Source organism: Arachis stenosperma, chromosome 6 (assembly GCF_014773155.1).
Source record: "Arachis stenosperma cultivar V10309 chromosome 6, arast.V10309.gnm1.PFL2, whole genome shotgun sequence".
NCBI lineage: Eukaryota > Viridiplantae > Streptophyta > Magnoliopsida > Fabales > Fabaceae > Arachis > Arachis stenosperma.
The window spans coordinates 51,434,927-51,457,724 of record NC_080382.1 but is presented as its reverse complement, the minus strand read 5'-3'; positions in this window follow the sequence as shown (position 1 = coordinate 51,457,724).

The window sequence follows — 22,798 nt, the reverse complement described above, 5'->3', positions numbered from 1 at the left end:
TTTGCAATTCCGCACAACTAACCAGCAGTGCACTGGGTCGTCTAAGTAATACCTTACGTGAGTAAGGGTCGATCCCACGGAGATTGTTGGCTTGAAGCAAGCTATGGTTATCTTGTAACTCTTAGTAGTCAATAATTCTCAGGTGTAATTGTGAAAAGTAAAAGAACATGAAATAAATACTTTTTGCAGTAATGGAGAACAGTTGAGGTTTTGGAGTGCTCTATCTTCTGAATCTCTGCTTTCCTAATGTCTTCTTCATGCACGCAAGGCTCCTTCCATGGCAGCTGTATGTAGGGTTTCACCGTTGTCAATGGCTACCTCCCATCCTCTCAGTGAAAATGTTCAACGCGCTCTGTCACAGCACGACTATTCATCTGTCGGTTCTCAATCAGGTTAGAATAGAATCCAGTGATTCTTTTGCGTCTGTCACTAACCCCCAGCCTTCAGGAGTTTGAAGCTCGTCACAGTCATTCAATCCTTGAATCCTACTCAGAATACCACAGACAAGGTTTAGACCTTCCGGATTCTCTTAAATGCCACCATCAATTCTAGCTTATACCACGAAGATTATGATTAAAGAATCCAAGAGATACACACTCAATCGAAAGTAGAACGGAGGTGGTTGTCAGGCACACGTTCATAGGTGAGAATGATGATGAGTGTCACGGATCAATCATCAGGTTGAAGAACAAGTGGTATCTTAGAATGAAAGCAAGCGTGATTGAATGAAAAACAGTAGTAATTGCATTAATCCATCAAGACACAGCAGAGCTCCTCACCCCCAACCATGGGGTTTAGAGACTCATGCCGTAGAAAGTGTCATGAGGTAGAGATACAATGTCCAAAAGGTCCTATTAATAGTGAAATAGTAACCTAGGATATACAGAAATGAGTAAATGACGTAAAAATCCACTTCCGGGGTCCACTTGGTGTGTGCTTGGGCTGAGCATTGAGGCTTTCATGTGTAGAGACTTTTTCTGGAGTTAAACGCCAGCTTTTGTGCCAGTTTGGGCGTTTAACTCCAATTTTTGTGCCAGTTCTGGCGTTAAACGCCAGAGAATTCTGAAGCTGATTTGCAACGCCAGTTTGGGCCATCAAATCCCGGGAAAAGTATGGACTATTATACATTGCTGGAAAGCCCAGGATGTCTACTTTCCAACGCAATTGAGAGCATCCACTTCAAGTGCAAGGAGGTCAGAATCCAACAACATCTGTAGTCCTTTTCAGTCTCTGAATCAGATTTTTGCTCAGGTCCCTCAATTTCAGCCAGAAAATATCTGAAATCACAGAAAAACACACAAAATCATAATAAATCCTGGAAAAGTGAATTTTAAATAAAAACTAATAAAAACATGCTAAAAACTAACTAAAATGTACAAAAAACATACTAAAAACAGTGCCAAAAAGCATATAAATTATCCGCTCATCACTTACTGACTTGTCTGCCATTTGTAATGAGAATATGGCAGGTTGTACCTCAATGATTCCCAGCTTCTCCATTACAGAGAGTGGCATAAGATTTATACCTGACCCCAGGTCACACAGAGCTTTTTCAAAGATCATGGTGCTATGGTGGCAGGGTATTACGAATTTGCCAGGATCTTGTCTCTTTGAGGTAAAGTTTTGAACCCATGTATTTAGTTCACTAATGAGCAAGGGAGGTTCACCTTCCCAAGTCTCATACCAAATAACTTGGCATTCAGCTTCATGATAGCTCCTAAATATTGAGCACTTGCTCTCCAGTTACATCTTCATCTCTTCAGAGAAGAATAGTCTTCAGAGATCATGAATGGTAGAAGGAGTTTAATGGGATCTCTATGGTCTCTATATGAGCCTCAGTCCCTTGGGTCCTCAATAGGGAACTCCTTCTGATCCTTCTATGAGAATTATAGGTGTTTCCACGAGGTTCACCCATATAATTTACCTCTGCTATTGCAGGGCTCTCATGATCATAAGCTTCTTCTTCAGAAGATGCCTCTTTAGTACTGTTGGATGCATTTTGCCATCCATTTAGACTTTGAGAAATCATGTTGACTTGCTGAGTCAACATTTTGTTCTGAGCCAATATGGCATTCAGAGCATCAATTTCAAGACCTCTCTTCCTTTGAGGCGTCCCATTATTCACGAAATTCCTCTCAGAAGTGTACATGAAATGGTTATTTGCAACCATGTCAATAAGTTCTTGAGCCTCTGCAGGCATTTTCTTTAGGTGAATGGATCCACCTGCAGAATGGTCCAGTGACATCTTAGAGAACTCAGATAGATCATAATAGAATATATCTATCATGGTCCATTCTAAAAACATGTCAGAAGGACATCTTTTTGTCATCTGCTTGTATCTTTTCCAAGTTTCATAGAGGGATTCACCATCTTTTTGTTTGAAGGTCTGAACATCCACTCTAAGCTTGCTCAGCTTTTGAGGAGGAAAGAACTTAGCCAAGAAGGCCGTGACCAGCTTATCCCAGGAGTCCAGGCTATCCTTAGGTTGTGAATCCAACCATGTTCTAGCTCTGTCACTTACAGCAAAAGGGAAAAGCATGAGCCTGTAGACTTCAGGATCTATTCCATTAGTCTTAACAGTCTCACAGATCTGCAAGAACTCAGTTATGAACTGGTAGGGATCTTCTGATGGAAGTCCATAAAACTTGCAGTTCTGTTGCATTAGAGATACTAATTGAGGTTTCAGCTCAAAATTGTTTGCTCCAAAGGCAGGAATTGAGATGCTTCTTCCATCAAACTTGGACGTAGGTGTAGTATAATCACCAAGCATCCTTCTTGCATTATTGTTGTTGGGTTCGGCTGCCATCTCCTTTTCTTGTTTGAAAATTTCAGCAAGGTTGTCTCTAGATTGTTGTAATTTAGCTTCTCTTAGTTTTTTCTTCAGAGTCCTTTCAGGTTCTGGATCAGCTTCAACAATAATGCCTTTTTCCTTGTTCCTACTCATATGAAAGAGAAGAGAACAGAAAAGGAAGAGGAATCCTCTATGTCATAGTATAGAGATTCCTTTATGTGAGTAGAAGAAGAAGGGAATAAAGAAAGGAGAATCCAAACACAAAAGTGAGGATAGGGGCAGAGATTTGAGATGAAGAGAAGTGTTAGTGAATGAATAAATAAATAGAATAAGATGAGAGAATGAGAATTTCGAAAATAAATTTTGAAAAAGAGTTAGTGATTTTCGAAATTTAAGATAAGAAATAAAATTAAAATGAAAAATTGAAACAATTAATTAATTAAAAAGAATTTTTGAAAAAAAAAAGGAGGTATTTTTCGAAAATTAGAGAGAGAAATGTTATTAGGTGGTTTTGAAAAAGATAAGAAACAAACAAAAAGTCAAATAGTTAGTTGAAAAAGATTTGAAAATCAAATTTGAAAAGATAAGAAGATAAGAAGATAAGAAGTTAGAAAAGATATTTTAAAATCAAATTTTTGAAAAAAGATAAAATTTTGAAAAAGATATGATATAAAAGATAAGATAAAAAAGATATGATTAAAAAGATATGGTTAGAAAAGATTTAATTTTTAAAATTAAAATTAATTACTTGACTAACAAGAAACTAAAAGATATGATTCTAGAATTTAAAGATTGAACCTTTCTTAACAAGAAAGTAACAAACTTCAAATTTTTGAATCAATCATATTAATTGTTAGCATAATTTTCGAAAATAAAGATAAAACTAAGAAAAAGATTTTTGAAAAATATGTAAAAGATTTTCGTAAATTAATAAGAAAAATGAAAAAGATTTAATTTTTGAAAGAGTTTTAAAAAGATAAGATTTTTAAAATTTGAAAATTTGACTTGAATTACAAGAGACAACTAATTTTAAAAATTTTTGACTAAGTCAACCAAAATTAAATTTTGAGAGAAAAAAGGAAAAGATATTTTTTTGATTTTAAAATTTTTTTTAGTGATGAGAGAGAAAAACAACAAAAATGACTCACAACATGAAGATTATGAATCAAAACACATGATGCATGCAAGAACACTATGAATGTCAAGATGAACACCAAGAACACTTTGAAGATCATGATGAACATCAAGAACATATTTTTCGAAAAAATTTTTATGCAAAGTAAACATGCAAGACACCAAACTTAGAAATTTGCAATGCTTAGACACTATGAATGCACAAATGCATATGAAAAACAACAAAGAACACAAAACAAGAAATTATCAAGATCAAACAAGTAGACTTACCAAGAACAACTTAAAGATCATGAAGAACACTATGAATGCATGAATTTTTTTTCGAAAAATGCAAGAACAATATGAATATGCAGTTGACACCAAACTTAAAACATGTCACAAGACTCAAACAAGAAACACAAAAATATTTGATTTTTATAATTTTATTTTTTTTGGATTTTATTTTATATTTTTTGGAAAACATATATGAAAAAGGAAGTAATGAATTCAAAGTCCTCAATCAAAATTCCAAGAATCATACCAGGTTAGTCTAAAGCTTGATGGCCAGCCAAGCTTTAGCATACCATTTTGAAACTCTAGAATTCATTCTTAAGAACTCTGAAGATTTTTCGAAAAAAAGGGGAAAATTTTGAAAAATATTTTTGGAAACTTTTTGAAAAGAAAATAAAAAAGAAAATTACCTAATCTGAGCAACAAGATGAACCGTCAGTTGTTCAAACTCGAACAATCCCCGGCAACGGCACCAAAAACTTGGTGCAAGAAATTGCGATCATCAACAATGGCGCCAAAAACTTGGTAGCGCTCTCAAACGTGAATCACACTTAATCACAACTCCGCACAACTAACCAGCAAGTGCACTGGGTCGTCCAAGTAATACCTTACGTGAGTAAGGGTCGATCCCACGTAGATTGTTGGTACGAAGCAAGCTATGGTCATCTTGTAAATCTCAGTCAGGCGGATAATAAATGGTTATGGAGTTTTCGAATAATAATAATAAATAAATAGAAAATAAAGATAGAGATACTTATGTAGATCATCGATGGGAATTTCAGATAGGCGTATGAAGATGCTGTGCTCCTTCTGAATCTCTGCTTTCCTACTGCCTTCATCCAATCCTTTTTACACCTTTCCATGGCAAGCTGTATATAGGACATCACCGTTGTCAATGGCTACATCTCATCCTCTCAGTGAAAAAGTGTAAAACATGTTGCTTGTATGCGAAGTTTGTATTCGTAGGTTTTGATGAATGACAAACCAACAAACGACATGAAAGACAAACCAAACAACTTGAATGAACAAGCATGTTGAAAGATCAACCAACATTCAACGTTGAGGAATGAAGAGTTGAAAGCAACACAACAACAACAAGAAACTCAAGTCCACAACATTTGAAGACAAGTATAGTGTCTTAGGACTTAGGTAACTTCTTGTTAAGAACCAATTGCTAAATCTCTCAACACACACTCACAAAATGTTTTGATGCACATCTTGCAATTCAATGCTAGCCAAATGGTTTAAAAAAACTTGTTTTCAAAGGTACAAAAGCATAGGAATTGACTCCAACAAGTTTGAGATCAATCCTAAGTATTTTAAAGTGATTTTAAGCCATTCTTTAAGGTTTGCATCGATGCACACTCATCTTGCATCGATGCAAAGCATGCAACGACTTTTTGCATCGATGCAAAGATGTTTGCATCGATGCAACCAAGCTGAAAATTCAAATTTCAGCGTCAAAGACACATTTGCATCGATGCAAAGTGTTATGCATCGATGCAAATAATTCAAAAACATAAAAAACGGCTAGTTTTGACATAAAGGCTCCATCCCATTAATTCCCCAACGTTTCTAAGGTTTGGGGAATCTATAAATGGATGGATTGAAGCCTTATTTCACATCTTTGAGCATTTGCAAACTATCTTGTTCATATTCTTTCATTCTACACATTTTTAAGGTGTTATAATACACAATTTGAGAGAGCAATATCAATTGGTTCAATAGTGCTAAACTTGTTATCATACACTCTTCTAGAGAGTACCCATTTCATCTCAACAATTCTTTGGGAATGTTTTCTTGTACACTTTGTAAATTGGAGTGTGATCTCCAAGGTTGAGTCAAGAGTTATAAACACTATAGTCGGTGAGGATACCAAAGAGGTATACTAAGTACTCAAGGCAAATCTTAGAGAAGGTATCTCTAAGTGGAGTGGGTTAGTATACGAGTGGTGATCATATACCGTGAGGTGTTAGAAACTAAGGACTCGGATTGTAAAAGGTTTTGCGCGAGCACCTTGAAGCTTGGCAATAGTGGAACTTCTCAATTGCGATTGAGAAAGAAAGTGGACGTAGGACAAGGATTGTGCCGAACCACTCTAAATAGTGTTTGCATCTCTCCAAACTCATCTCTTCAATATTATTGTCGTTTACCTTTGAACAAATAAATTGTGATCGAAAAGTAGCTTCGTAAGTACTTAAGGAATAGCTTAAGTCCGATTGGTGAAAAGCTTGATCAATTTATTTGAGTTGGTGTCTATTGGAAAGTAAAAGCTCCTTATAAATTCTTAGCAATTGAGTTAAGCTCTTGGAAAAATACTAGTACAATAACACTTTTATATATTGTCTTTAACTTTCGCAAAAATATTCATTGTTGTTGTAATACTCAATTCACCCCCCCCCCCTCTTGAGTAATTGTGCATAGGTTCTACAAGTGGCATCAGAGCTTAACCCTTTGAAACACTTAACCGTTTAAGGGAAAAGATCATGGCAAGCACAGGCTTTAACAACAACAACACTAGCGAAGGTAACTCAACCGCTAGACCTCCTCTTTTTAGCGGAACAAATTACTCTTATTGGAAAAATAAGATGAGAATTTGGATCCGTTCTCAAGATGTGAGAATTTGGAAAGTGATTGAGAATGGAAATCACATTCCAACAAAGACAACAAGCGCTAAAGAAGGAGAAGTCTCCGTCTCAAAGCAAGTACCGAAAGGAGAAGATGAATATAGTGACGATGATTGGAAGAAAGTGGCAATGAATGATAAAGCCATCAACTTCATTCATTGTGCACTTAACGAGCATGATTATATGAAGATCTCTACATGTGAAACCGCTAAAGAGATTTGGGATAAACTCCAAATCACTTACGAAGGAACCGACCACGTTAAAGAATCAAAGGTATTTATGTTGGTTCATGAATGGGAAAATTTTAAAATGAAAGATGAAGAGAGCATTGAAGAAGCTCTTGAAAGACTCTCCAAGATCTTCAACAATCTAAGCATGCTTGGCACAAAATACAATGATAAACAAATTGTGACCAAGGTGCTTACAAGCCTTACACCAAAATGGAACTCCAAAGTGAACGCCATTGTGGAAGGAAGGCTCTATGATCAACTTACATTTGATCAACTACGAGGTAATCTACTCACCTATGAAATGACTATGCTAAATAGACAAAAAGGTGAAGAAAGCAAGAAGAAAAGTCTCGCCCTTAAAACAACATCACTGCAAGAAGAGAGTGATGATAATGAAGAAGAAGGAGATGAAGAATTTGCACTCTTATTAAAAAGATTCAATAAGTTTGCAATGAAGAAAAACTTCAAGAGCAAAACAAAGGTACCAAAATGCTATGAGTGTGGAGAAGTTGGACACATCAAACCCAATTGTCCAAAACTTCAAAAGGAGGACAAAAACAAGAAATTTAAGAAGAAGGAGAAAGCATACATATCATGGGAGAACGAGGATGAATCCGACTCCAATGACGACGAGGTTGCAAATCTTTGCTTAATGGCAAGCGAAGAAAAGGTTAGTGATGACAACTCCACTTCTTTTAATTTACAAGATGAATATGATGCCTTACTTGAGGTGTACACAAAACTTACCCAAGATTACTCTCTCCTAAAGAAAAAGAATATGGAACTTTTAAAACAAAATGAGATGTTGAAAAACGAGAATATCAATCTTGGAAAAGATAAGTGTAGCACAAGTAGTGATCCATACAAATCTTGTAAAATGCATGAAAATGAAATTACAAATCTTAAGAACACTTTAGCTAAGTTCAATGAATCTTCAAAGAACTTAGATAAAATGTTGAAAAACCAAAAGCATGTTCATAATAAGGAAGGTTTGGGTTTTGAAAAAGGAAAATTTAAAAATGCTAAAACTCCTATTAGGCAACCGCAAGCCCAAAAGGTAAGCATGCCTAAAAGGAATGAAGCCTTTAAACATCCTCCTCAACATGCTTCATTCAGAAATTATAATCACAATGCATATAGATCAAAAGATGGTGCATTTAGGAAACAACCTAGGCAACCATTTAGAAACATGCATAGGATGCATAATCCAAATGTCATATGTCATTATTGTAATAAAGTAGGTCATATAGCACCCGTATGCTTTACTCGAATTAAACATATAAACTTTCGTAGTCAAGATACGAGATGGGCACCTTATGGGCATTATGCTCATACTAACCATCAAGGACCCAAATTCACTTGGGTACCTAAATCCCAATTTTAATTATTTTGTAGGTACGTGTTGGAGCTAAGGATACAAATTGGTATGTTGATAGTGGATGCTCCAAACACATGACCGGCGATGAATCAAAGTTCACCGCAATAGAGCCTACAAACGGAGGAAACGTGATCTATGGAGACAACAACACCGGCAAAGTAATCGGCGTTGGAAAAGTTGGTAAAAATCCTTCTACTTCCATAGATAATGTTATACTTGTCAAAGGTCTCAAACATAATCTCATTAGTGTTAGCCAACTTTGTGACAAAGGAAACTTAGTCACCTTTGATTCAAAATGTTGTTTGATAAAAAGGCAAGACACTAATGAAATTGTGCTAATTGGGCACCGTGTTGACAATGTATACATGATTAATCTAAATGAAGTTTCCTCAAATGATGTGAAATGCCTTGTTAGTAAAAATGATGAAACTTGGTTATGGCATCGTAGAGTAGCTCATGCTAACATGGACCATCTTAACAAGTTGGTCTCTAAAGAGTTAGTAATTGGCTTACCAAAGCTACATTTTGAAAAAGACGTCCTTTGCGACGCATGTCAAAAGGGAAAACAAGTAAAGGCCTCTTTTAAATCCAAAAACATTGTTTCAACAACAAGGCCATTACAACTTTTGCACATGGATTTATTTGGTCCTTCTAGAACTATGAGCTTTGGTGGCAATTACTATGCTTTAGTTATTGTTGATGATTACTCTCGATTTACATGGACCTTGTTCCTAGCAAACAAGAGTGATGCATTTCGAGCATTTAAAAGATTAGCCAAAGTTATTCAAAATGAAAAGAATTTGCATATATCATCTATTAGAAGTGATCATGGTGGAGAATTTGAAAACAATCTTTTTGAAACTTTTTGTGAAGAAAATGGCATTGAGCATAATTTTTCCTCTCCTAGAACACCACAACAAAATGGTGTGGTTGAAAGGAAAAATCGTCATTTAGTAGAAATGGCGAGAACTATGCTCAATGAGGCTAATATTCCTAAGTACTTTTGGGCGGATGCGGTTAGTACCGCGTGTTATGTTATGAATAGGATTATCATTCGACCTATTCTTAAGAAAACACCGTACGAATTGTACAAAGGAAGAAAGCCAAATATTTCCCACCTTCACGTCTTTGGTTGTAAATGCTTTATTCTAAATAATGGAAAAGATAACTTAGGCAAATTTGATGCTAAGGCTGATGAAGGAATCTTCTTAGGCTATTCTTTAACTAGCAAAGCTTTTAGAATATATAATAAACGCATCATGACTATGGAAGAAAGTATTCATGTCGCTTTTGATGAAACTAACCGTTATTGTGCTAGAAAAGATTTTGATGAAAATGTAGAAAACTTTGATTCACTAAATTTGAACGGTGAAGACAAAGAAAAAGGTTTAAATGAAGCCTCTACAAGCTCAACAAAGGATAGTGTTCAAGTTGAAGAAATTGAACCATCACAAGCACAAATAGATGCACTTCCAAAGGATTGGCGTACTTCAAAGGATCATCCTCTAGACAACGTCATTGGTGATGTTTCGAAAGGGGTAACAACTCGATCCACTTTTAGAAATTTATTTGCATATAGTGCTTTTGTTTCTCAAATTGAACCATCTACCATTGAGTCCGCAATTGATGATGAACATTGGGCTATGGCAATGCAAGAGGAGCTTAACCAATTCAAACGAAATGACGTTTGGGAATTGGTGCCTAAACCAAGTAATCAAACAATTGTAGGAACAAAATGGGTTTTTAGAAATAAACTCGATGAAAATGGTACAATTGTTAGAAACAAAGCTAGATTAGTAGCTAAAGGTTATAATCAAGAGGAAGGCATTGATTATGACGAAACTTATGCTCCCGTAGCTAGATTAGAAGCAATTAGGATGTTACTTGCTTTTGCATCCTCTTATAACTTCAAACTTTATCAAATGGATGTTAAGAGTGCCTTTCTTAATGGTTTCATTAAAGAAGAAATATATGTTGAACAACCTCCCGGTTTTGAGGATTATGAAAATCCTAATCATGTTTTTAAACTCAAGAAAGCTCTTTATGGTCTTAAACAAGCTCCAAGAGCTTGGTATGAACGTTTGAGCAAGTTTTTATTAGAAAAGGGTTTTAGAAGAGGGAAGGTTGATACAACTTTATTTATCTTGATTGAAAACAAAAATATCCTTTTGGTACAAGTTTACGTCGATGACATAATATTTGGTTCAACTAACGAATCATTTTGCAAGTTTTTCTCAAACCTCATGCAAAGTGAATTTGAAATGTCCATGATGGGCGAACTCAACTTCTTCCTTGGTCTTCAAATCAAACAAGGAAAAGAAGGAACTTTCGTTAGCCAAACCAAATATTGCAAGGAATTGCTCAAAAGATTTGGAATGGACAATGCTAAGGCAATGGACACACCAATGAGCACTACTTGCTACCTTGACAAAGATGAACAAGGTAAAAGCATAGATGTAAAGAAGTATAGAGGCATGATAGGATCATTACTTTATCTAACGGCAAGTAGGCCAGATATCATGTTTAGTGTATGCATGTGTGCGAGATACCAAGCTAATCCTAAGGAATCTCACTTAAGTGCGGTGAAAAGGATTATGAAGTATCTCATAGGAACATTAAATGTTGGATTGTGGTATCCGAAAGGATCCACTTGTGATTTGATTGGTTATTCCGATTCCGATTTTGCCGGTTGCAAATTGGATAGGAAAAGCACTAGCGGTTCTTGTTACTTGCTAGGAAACTCTCTTGTTTCATGGCATAGTAAGAAACAAGTAAGTGTAGCCTTGTCTACCGCCGAAGCCGAGTATGTAGCCGCCGGTAGTTGTTGCGCCCAAATTTTATGGATGAAACAACAACTTATGGACTATGGACTCATGCTTGATCACATTCCTATCAAATGTGATAATACTAGTGCAATAAATTTAACCAAGAATCCGGTTCAACATTCAAGAACCAAGCATATTGAGATTAGACATCACTTCATAAGAGACCATGTTCAAAAGGGTGATGTGGTTATTGAATTTGTCGAAACTAGTAAACAACTAGCGGACATCTTCACTAAACCTTTATGTAAAGAAAGTTTTTTTAACATCCGAAATGAACTTGGTATCTTGGATTCTAATCTAATATGATTTGTTTGAATTCATTGTATTTATATTGCTATTTTTGTATCTCTTACTAACTTAAGCATTGGAGATATCCAATTAGCCATTGTTTTGTAGGTTTATGAGTTGATGAATGAGTAATTAATCTTGAGGTAGATTACTCACTTTTTATTGCTTTATGTTTATTTGATTATATGAATTGTTAAACTAACTCCTAGTAAGCTAAGGATTTCTATTATGGTTTAAATACTTTGATATCTGTTTAATGATTAATGCTTGTATGCTTATTTGGTGAATAACTCAAATAGGCTTGGTACCCCTATTTTAAGTTATTGTGCATGCTTTGATATATTTCACTTCTTTAGGGGGAATTATGCATGCTTGTTAAATATAAAAAGAGGAAATCAAATTCTTTTTGAAAGGGGGAATATCTCATCCTTGAGATTAATAGAGAAATTGAACTTAAAAAAATTCATTGTTTTATGCATGCTTCTATAACACATTTCAAACTCCTTTCTTTTTGTTAATGTCAAAAGGGGGAAGAAAAGTTTGAGGATATTTGAAGTTTTGAACTTTTTTGAGGTTTTGAAAAGAAGAAATAAGTTTGCGAAACAATGATTTCAAAAAGACTTCCGCTAAGCAAAAACTTTGATATCTAAATCGTTTTCTTTGATAAACGCCCTTTAAGGGAACAAATGCACATATTTAGGGGGAACCTCTGCAAATTTTTTTTTGTGAAGTCTTCTCTAAAGCTTTCTATAAAACAAAGTGCATTATTGTTGCTTTCAAAACCATTTATAAATGCATATCCTCAAAATTGGTTTGTCATTATCAAAAAGGGGGAAATTGTAAAACATGTTGCTTGTATGCGAAGTTTGTATTCGTAGGTTTTGATGAATGACAAACCGACAAACGACATGAAAGACAAACCAAACAACTTGAATGAACAAGCATGTTGAAAGATCAACCAACATTCAACGTTGAGGAATGAAGAGTTGAAAGCAACACAACAACAACAAGAAACTCAAGTCCACAACATTTGAAGACAAGTATAGTGTCTTAGGACTTAGGTAACTTCTTGTTAAGAACCAATTGCTAAATCTCTCAACACACACTCACAAAATATTTTGATGCACATCTTGCAATTCAATGCTAGCCAAATGGTTTAAAAAAACTTGTTTTCAAAGGTACAAAAGCATAGGAATTGACTCCAACAAGTTTGAGATCAATCCTAAGTATTTTAAAGTGATTTTAAGCCATTCTTTAAGGTTTGCATCGATGCACACTCATCTTGCATCGATGCAAAGCATGCAACGACTTTTTGCATCGATGCAAAGATGTTTGCATCGATGCAACCAAGCTGAAAATTCAAATTTCAGCGTCAAAGACACATTTGCATCGATGCAAAGTGTTATGCATCGATGCAAATAATTCAAAAACATAAAAAACGGCTAGTTTTGACATAAAGGCTCCATCCCATTAATTCCCCAATGTTTCTAAGGTTTGGGGAATCTATAAATGGATGGATTGAAGCCTTATTTCACATCTTTGAGCATTTGCAAACTATCTTGTTCATATTCTTTCATTCTACACATTTTTAAGGTGTTATAATACACAATTTGAGAGAGCAATATCAATTGGTTCAATAGTGCTAAACTTGTTATCATACACTCTTCTAGAGAGTACCCATTTCATCTCAACAATTCTTTGGGAATTGTTTTCTTGTACACTTTGTAAATTGGAGTGTGATCTCCAAGGTTGAGTCAAGAGTTATAAACACTATAGTCGGTGAGGATACCAAAGAGGTATACTAAGTACTCAAGGCAAATCTTAGAGAAGGTATCTCTAAGTGGAGTGGGTTAGTATACGAGTGGTGATCATATACCGTGAGGTGTTAGAAACTAAGGACTCGGATTGTAAAAGGTTTTGCGCGAGCACCTTGAAGCTTGGCAATAGTGGAACTTCTCAATTGCGATTGAGAAAGAAAGTGGACGTAGGACAAGGATTGTGCCGAACCACTCTAAATAGCGTTTGCATCTCTCCAAACTCATCTCTTCAATATTATTGTCGTTTACCTTTGAACAAATAAATTGTGATCGAAAAGTAGCTTCGTAAGTACTTAAGGAATAGCTTAAGTCCGATTGGTGAAAAGCTTGATCAATTTATTTGAGTTGGTGTCTATTGGAAAGTAAAAGCTCCTTATAAATGCTTAGCAATTGAGTTAAGCTCTTGGAAAAATACTAGTACAATAACACTTTTATATATTGTCTTTAACTTTCGCAAAAATATTCATTGTTGTTGTAATACTCAATTCACCCCCCCTCTTGAGTAATTGTGCATAGGTTCTACAAAAAGGTCCAAATGCTCTGTCACGGCACGGCTAATCATCTGTCGGTTCTCCATCATGCTGGAATAGAATCCATTGATTCTTTTGCGTTTGTCATCACGCCCAACAATCGCGAGTTTGAAGCTCGTCACAGTCATTCAATCCCGAAATCCTACTCGGAATACCACAGACAAGGTTTAGACTTTCCGGATTCTCATGAATGCTGCCATCAATTCTAGCTTCTACCACGAAGATTCGGATTAAGGAATCCAAGAGATATGCGCCCGGTCTAAGGTAGAACGGAAGTGGTTGTTAGTCACGCGTTCATAGGTAAGAATGATGATGAGTGTCACGGATCATCACATTCATCATGTTGAAGTGCAACGAATATCTTAGAACAGGAATAAACTGAATTGAATAGAAAATAGTAGCAATTGCATTAAAACTTGAGGTACAGTAGAGCTCCACACCCTTAATCTATGGTGTGTAGAAACTCCATCGTTGAAAATACATAAGTGATGGTGGTCCAGGCATGGCCGAATGGCCAGCCCCCATGAATGATCAATAGTCTCCTAAGATGAATAATGGAATAAAACTGAGACCAAAGATGTAACGTGGTCAAAAGACACTGAATATAATAGTAAAATGTCCTATTTATACTAGACTAGCTACTAGGGTTTACAGAAGTAAGTAATTAATGCAGAAATCCACTTCCAGGGCCTACTTGGTGTGTTCTTGGGCTGAGCTTGAGCTTTATACGTGTAGAGGCTTCTTTTGGAGTTGAACGCCAAGTTGTAACGTGTTTTTGGCATTCAACTCTGGTTCGTGACGTGTTTCTGGCGTTTGACTCCAGAATGCAGCATGAAACTGGCGTTTAGCACCAGTTTACGTCATCTAATCACGAATAAAGTATGAACTATTATATATTGCTAGAAAGCTCTGGGTGTCTACTTTCCAACGCCATTGAGAGCGCGCCATTTGGAGTACTGTAGCTCTAGAAAATCCATTTTGAGTGCAGGGAGGTCAGAATCCAACAGCATCAGCAGTCCTTTGTCAGCCTTTTATCAGAGTTTTGTTCAAGTCCCTCAATTTCAGCCAAAAATTACCTAAAATCACAGAAAACACACAAACTCATAGTAAAGTCCATAAATGTGAATTTAGCATAAAAACTAATGAAAACATCCCTAAAAGTAGCTAGATTATACTAAAAACTATCTAAAAACAATGCCAAAAAGCGTATAAATTATCCGCTCATCAGATAGTTGTGCCTCGCAACGATTCGTCATTCAGAGCTCGATTAAACTATGCCTATTTGCAGTCATTAAGGTCCTATCCACACTAAACAATCAACATTAAGGTGATCAGTCTTAATATTTCAAGTAAGGCACGAACATTTCAAAAATGAGCACTCATAGACATTCATGCTAAATGTATCTTGAAGATACCCTAACAGCATGAAACACACAAGCAGAGTATGCAATGAAGCATAGTCAGTCCACTCCCCAAGCTCTACTAGGAATGAACTGCTCTGATAGCAAATTGTAACGACCCAATTTCTGGTACATCATGATCATACTAGAAACTGAGCGCTACCAACTTATCTTCCTAATTATTATCTATTATTTATTATATGAGCCTGATTCGTTGTTAAAAGCGTAGTTATTTTGCGAGATAATTTTTAAAAAAAATGTTTGGATTAATAAACAGAATCATTCATAAGCAATTCACAAATAATAATAGATAAAACAGTTATAAACAACCATTCATAAATACATCACAAGCAGTTAATAACATTCAGTGATCCAGCCTTTATTTAGGTGTAGACTTTTAGTTAGAACACCCTTAGATATAACTAGATAATAACTATATACATATATATACATACAACATCCCAGGCCCTGACCTATTCAAGAAGTCCTTAAGCTGGCACCCAGGCTAGCCTAGACTCTATACTCACCTGGTCCCTCTAAACTACTAAAGCGAGAGAAAGTATGTTCTAGGTCTTCAAAACTCAAGTCAGGTGGAACATCATCAAAAGGTGGAAGGTCGTCTACTACTCCTCTGCACGGTCATATGTCATCAAAGAGCGTCTCTCAAGTACTTCATCGAATGGTCACATAACAGCAACATCGTACGGAGGACTTAGGCTAAAGTCTGTAGATAAGCAGGATGCAGACGTTGGCTGGCCTCACAGTATATACATATAAACAGAGAACGTGATTCACCCTAGACTCAGAAGACTACCTAGAGCGGAATCCTCTTTGCAGAATGATCATTAACGAATTACGGAAGGGTACTTTTGCTTCCATCTGAGGGGGAAGGGAGAGAGAAGGGGTAATAACTGGGGAGTTCTTAGTAGGGACGGGGTTATTAGTTGCGTTCATTTATTTGGGATCGATTAGCAGACGAATAACATCATATAGCGAAGTAGTAAACAGAAGATAAAGATAGGATGAGAAAGTAGAGAAAATAAAAAGCAGAACATAGACAAAGGAATACAAGAAAATAAAACACAGAAATAGCATACAAGCAGACAAACATAAAGAAATAGATCACATACAGAAAGTAATGCAATAGAGAATGATGCGCAGACCAGAATGATGCATGTCTAGCCCTAGTACAGGCCATGAGCTCATGTGTCAGTTGGCTGCCCGCAATCCCGACATTTATCCGGTCACGAGTAATCCCGATTTCCCGAATACGATTTTCCGTTCCTAAATAAATGCGCATATAATAATAGTTGTAGGTAACTTAGTTTCCCTACAGAAGTTCTGGGTTGCGTCAAGCAACTAATATATATATAAATATAGCTCTGGGTTGCATCAAGCAACTAATATATATATAAATATATATCTCTTTATTAAATTACTCTTCTCTTTATATCTTTTTACTCTGTTCTGGTTTCTCTTTTCTTTGTATCTCTTTACTTTGCTCTGGTTACTCTATTCTCTGTATCTCTTTACTCTACTCTGGTTACTCCGTTCTATATATCTCTTTACTTTTCTCTAATTACTGTTCTTCTGTATCTATATTTACTCTTTTTCTCTTTTTCTCTTTACTTCACTCTTGTTACTCTGTTTTCTGTATTTCTCTACTCAGCTCTGATTTCTCTGCTTAACATATGTATTTAAAGTTTATGTAAATTTTGGTAAGAATAGTTAGCCTGTCCCAAGTATAGGTTCATTAAGTCTATACTGAAACAGTTTAACTTTTCATATAATAACTAACATCCTAGTCGTAATTCAAGGACTAACTATGTTACCCTAGTTCGTTCACTAATTTCTCTCTATTTTTTTGTCATTAAAACTTTACAGACTTTTTCTTTGATTTTTATCTTTTCTTCAACTTTTTATCTTTCTTTTTATCTTTGCCTGACTAACATGTTATTACCACTCCCTAAGTATTTTATGAAGGTAACTATGAGATTCTGCGCTTAAAGTTGTCTTTCTAAAGCTTTTACAGAAAACTGCCTTTTCGTATTATTTTATTATTTTTATTAAAATATTATTTTTAATTAAATATTATTATTTAATATTTTATTATTATTTATTATTTTATTAATATATTTTTGAAAATTACCTTACCTTTACCTTCTTACCTTTAAAATTCACTTTTTACCCGGGTAACTTTTAATATTTCTACTTTAACCACCCTAACTTTCAGAAATTACCAAATAACCCCTCAAACACCAAAATAATTACAACCTTTCCCTTTTTAAGATCTAAAAGGTGTTCTTCATTGTTCTTCACCACACTCAAAGTGTTCTTCGTGTTCTTCATAAATTCTTCAGATTCTTTCTCTGTTTTTACTCGTTTTTCAGTCTTTTTAGCAACCAATATTTGCCAAAATTCAAAATAAATTCCCAGCCACTAAAACCCCATCTTTTCTAGTAGCCTTCAAGAACAACATTCATAGCTTGAATATCATCAAATTTCATCAAAATTTCAACAAACTTTCACCAAGAATAACTCATATAAGCAATCAATTTCAAGCATAACCAAACCATATCATAATCACACATCTCAAACACAATCAATCAAGATTAATTTTGTCACACCCTACCTTGATTTGCTGCTCCAAATCCGGGTAGACTTTCAGGTGGTCCTTAAGCACTTTTTCCTCCTAAATCACATCAAGAACAATTTTAAATCCAAAAACCCTCAACTAGCCAAATCTCCCTCAGCACGTTAGGAAGTGATTTCTAACCTTAGACTTGATGGAAAGTCACGTTTCTTGGCCCTCAAGTCAAGTTAAGCATGATTCCTAAGGAAGAACATCAAGAAAACACATTTTTAAGCATGTTTCCTTGAAACCGAATCAAAAGGGAGATGGTGCAGCCAACTCACCTTGATTCCAACCTTGATGAGTCATATGATCATGTAGAGAAAGAAGAGAGGATCATTTTGGTCGGATTGGAATTTTGATTTGAGTTTTAGTTCAGCAGAAATCAAGCTTTGAAGATTTGGAACTAAGAACTTTTCTCTCTTTTTCTCTCTTGGAAATTTCGGCCACAAGGAGCAAATGAACCAGCCTTGGGGGTTTTGGGGGTGTAGGGTGAGTTGTGATTGGTTGGCTTGGAGGTGGATTAAAATAATATTAAAATATCTCAGGTGTATAACTACTAAAACTAGATGTATCGGAACACTTGTAAAAACATCTTTCAAAATTATTTTCTGAGCTACTAGCATAAATGACACTAGTAACATATTTATTTTGAGAATAAAATATGTATAATGAGACCTTAGCTTTGCTAAAGTCATCAGAGAGTGCTGATGCTAAGCTGCACCAATAAACTGTGAACCCGGTTAAACCGATTTTTCTATTTTTAACTAAAACTGACCAGGTAACCTTATAATATCATTCAAGAAGATTTTAATACTAATATAATAATAATATTATCCTATTATATCTCTTCTCTCATGAATCGAGTCCAGTTCATCAAACTGAGACTATTTACGAAAAACCGGATCAAAACTCCTAACCGATACGGTTCAAAAACTAGGTTCCTCGTGACTACGTTATCGAGCTTGGCTCAGAAAAGGTTGTAGCTTAAAGAATACGTAATGACAATGAGGATTAAGATACTTGATGATATATCAGAGGTTCTCCCCTTATTGATCCTTCGGAGAAATTCGTACTTTCAGAAAAGATCTCGCGTACTCGAAAACCGGAGTTGTTACACTATGTTCAAGGGAGAGACTGCGCAGAAATAAATCCTTATGGGCCCCACCAAATTTCTTTGACCCCATCCTAACCCCGTTTTGTTAGTTTCCCTTTGTGTAAATCACAATCTCTTTTTGTTGTCTCATCAAATCTTGTTGGAAGTGGTTATTGTCAAATCAAATCTTTCTCTTTCATCTAATCCCTTGATTCTAGGAAATCACTTTTCAGTTTATTTCAAATAAAAGAGAAACTCTCTTGGTTAATAACCGCCCATTAATGGTCATTAAACTCCCTTCAATTCTCTCTCCACTCCACATTTAATGCATCCCTAACCTCTTATCTCCCTTACTCAATTCGGTTCTCTTCAATTCTCCCTCTTCCACTTCTCCATCTTCTTTATCATGAAAAAGAAAACTGCCTCTAGAAAAAGTGAAAGAATACTCTTATCTCAAAAACCTTCCACACCTCAAACTCACACTCACATACACATTCATTCCACCTCTTCATCATCTCCCTCACCTCTTACCAAGCAAACCGAATCCTTGAGGCAAAAAGTGATTGCCCAGAAACCCTCTGGAAGGAGAAAATCTGAAAGAAGAAAGGAACTAATCGAAGAGGAAGAAGAATCACACACTTCACCTATCCCATCACCACTGCGATCACCACCAAGGAAAACCACACCCGGACGCAGTACTTAGAAGACCAAAGGGTTTGCCTTAAATAACACCAAGGAGCCAGCAAACTTGGAGTCATTGGATTTCAAAAACAAGTTCCACAAATCACACTCCTACTTTGATTCGGCCAGGTTCAACGCATACGCATCCTATGAGTTCCATAAGGAGGTCCTGGAAAAACGCCACCTTTGTGCCACCTATTTAGTCAATCTCGACTCACTCACAAACAAAGGGATCAACATTGCTTCTCTGTTTGAACTTCTTCAATGGACACCACTGCTTCACATTCAGAAACCAGTCTACCCCCGGTTGGTACGTTAATTCTATGCAAACATGCGGTTGATCGACGACACCATCCACTCCTATGTTAAGAGGGTTCAGATAACTCTAAACACTGAGACTATTGGAACGGCCCTAGGCTATAAAGAGGATGGGCCAAAAGCGTATATGGCTGAAAAGTGGGACTCCCAGGTTGGAGTCCCCTACAAGATTGTTCTGTAGCATATTTGTGAAAACCTATCCGGCTTGGATGGCACAACTCCAACCCACAAAGCCCTCGGCCCTACAAACTCTCTACTCCATAGGATCATCACTCACATCCTGACCCCTCAAAGTGGTTCCCATAACAGAGTAACCTTCTCTAACTCTCTCATACTTTTTGCTCTTGTTACATCTACTCCTATATCATTTGGTTACCTTATTATCAGACACATGTGGGAATCAGTTAAGAGCACCAAAAAGGCGAATCTGCCTTATGGCATTCTTTTAAAGAGTATTTTTGAATATTTTAAAGTTGATCTCCTAAATGAAGCTGTAGAGAATAAGGTATCAATGATCAAAGGAGGAGGAGCCATGAAGGGTACCAAAGGGAAGAAATCTGTACCCTCAGATAGTGAGTTTGAAAGTCGGCCACCTGAGCCTTCCAAGACAGCAGACTCAATCAAGGAAATTTTAATGGAATTCTCCAACATGTCCAAACTAATGGTTCGGTCCTACAAGGAGGCCCGCAAGCAAGCTTTTGAAAATGAGAGGGCTTGGGTAAAATGCAAAGATAGAGTGGCTTTGATGTTGCAGAGTTTTGAGGAAGAAATAGAAGCGGCCAGTGATGCTGATGATGATAATGACTCGGAGTTCAATTTATCTGATGATTGATAACTGTTTTATTTTATCTGATATTGGCTTGTGCTGGCTCAATCTGATGATGTAGTAGTTTGCGTAGATACTTCAGACCTAAGACACTCTGTTTAACTCTTTGAATGTTGGTTATATTTCGAAATATTTTGCTACCAATGGTATTTTTTGCAGGTGTCCCTTGATGCCAAAAGGGGGAGAAAATACTGAAAAATTGAAATTAACAAAACAGGGGATAAAATCCTTTTATGGATTCATGATCACCCTTGTTTCAATATCTTATTGTGATGATATAGTTGATGTTGATAATGTGTTAGTTCTATCTTGATTGCTGCTGCTTGATGTTTGTGACCTGTTTGATTTATCTTGGTAAAATGTTGCTGTGTTTGTGATGCACTTGATTCATTTGATTTACCTTGATAAAATGTTTGCTGTTTTGGACCTATTTTTGGTAGTTCCTTTAAGCTGTGATATAATAATAAAGTTTGATAGTTGCTATGGTTTGAAATGATCATGCTTGATCAGAAATATTTTCCTTGCTATGATTAATTTGCTCTGATTTGTTAATTGGAAAATATTCTCAAAACAGCTTAAACAATAATCTCTTGAAACATAAAAAATATGTTTGGTTGATATGAACTCAATTGATTTGCATGTGTTTAAGCAGAAAATCAAATTATTGATAACAAATGGGTTTTGATTATCATTTAATTCTGCTCATAAATCAAGCCATTCAACTTCATATAATGAATATGTTGAATAACATTGTTACTTTAGGCTTGATAAAAATTGTTACAGGTAGGAGCTTCCCTTGGTAAAATAGCATACATTGAGGGGGAGCCATGTGACAATTAGAAAGGAAGGAATCTATGTATTCAAAAGGGAGTATTCTAACTTTGTGATCTCTTTCCATTTCAATTTTTAATAATGTTTGTCATCAAGGGGGAGATTGATGAGTTTGGAAAACTCTAATTTAATTTGATGATGATCAAACATTATTAATATGTTTAATTACAAAATTATTAATATAGTTTACATGTAACATTTGCTAATTTATGATTTTGTTGATGCAGTTTTTTATAATGGGCCGAAAAAGAAAGAAAATGTTGCAAGCCCAAGTGTGAATTTTTATTCAGCATTGGTTCAAAAATATCCAACGAAGTGTAGCTGAATTATTATTCTTGTTATTGGGCCAAAATTGTTCTTAATTAGCCCAAATTAAGTTTGATGGAAAGATCCATTAACTTGGTCCAAATTGATAAAAAGAGAGAAGGAGATCCATGTATGCCTCCACAGAAGTCAAACTTACCTTTGGATGGATTTCAAATTTTGTTCTATTACACTTAATGCAGACATTGGAAAATGGAAAGAGAAAGTGAAAAAATGATGTGATAGCATTAAGTGCACTACGCGCTTCTAGGCTTAGGTTTCGAAACTAATTAATCATTTCACTCTCTTTCCTAGCTTCACTAAAAGCATTTCAAAATCTTCTCTCTTCTTTCACTAATCTCTCTTCTCTTTCGGTCATATCAAACACAGAGAAAGCATGGAGGCTACGGCTAGACACCGAAAAGAAGGAAGAGCAAGTAACAAGACCATCACAATGATGACAAGAAAAAAAAAACATAAAGTATGTAGTGGCTAAGATCTTTAACCAAGAATGGTAAGATTTGGTGAAGAGATCTTGGCTTCTCCATATCCAAAAATGGATGATGAAGATTTCGGTCAAAGGAAGATTTCTTGGAGGAATGGCTCGTGTCTGCTTTTGGGTTCACTCATCACAGAAGGTAGCTAGGGTGGCTACGTGAAAGAGGAAGCAAAAGTAGAGTAGAAGGAGCTGTCATCATCAAGCATGCATCAAGGGCTAGGAGTTCATCTTGGAGTGCAAGACAAGATGGAAGGATCAGATTGATGATTATTGGTGACCAAGGAAGAACCAGAGGTAATTGCATGTTGGTTATTACATTCGG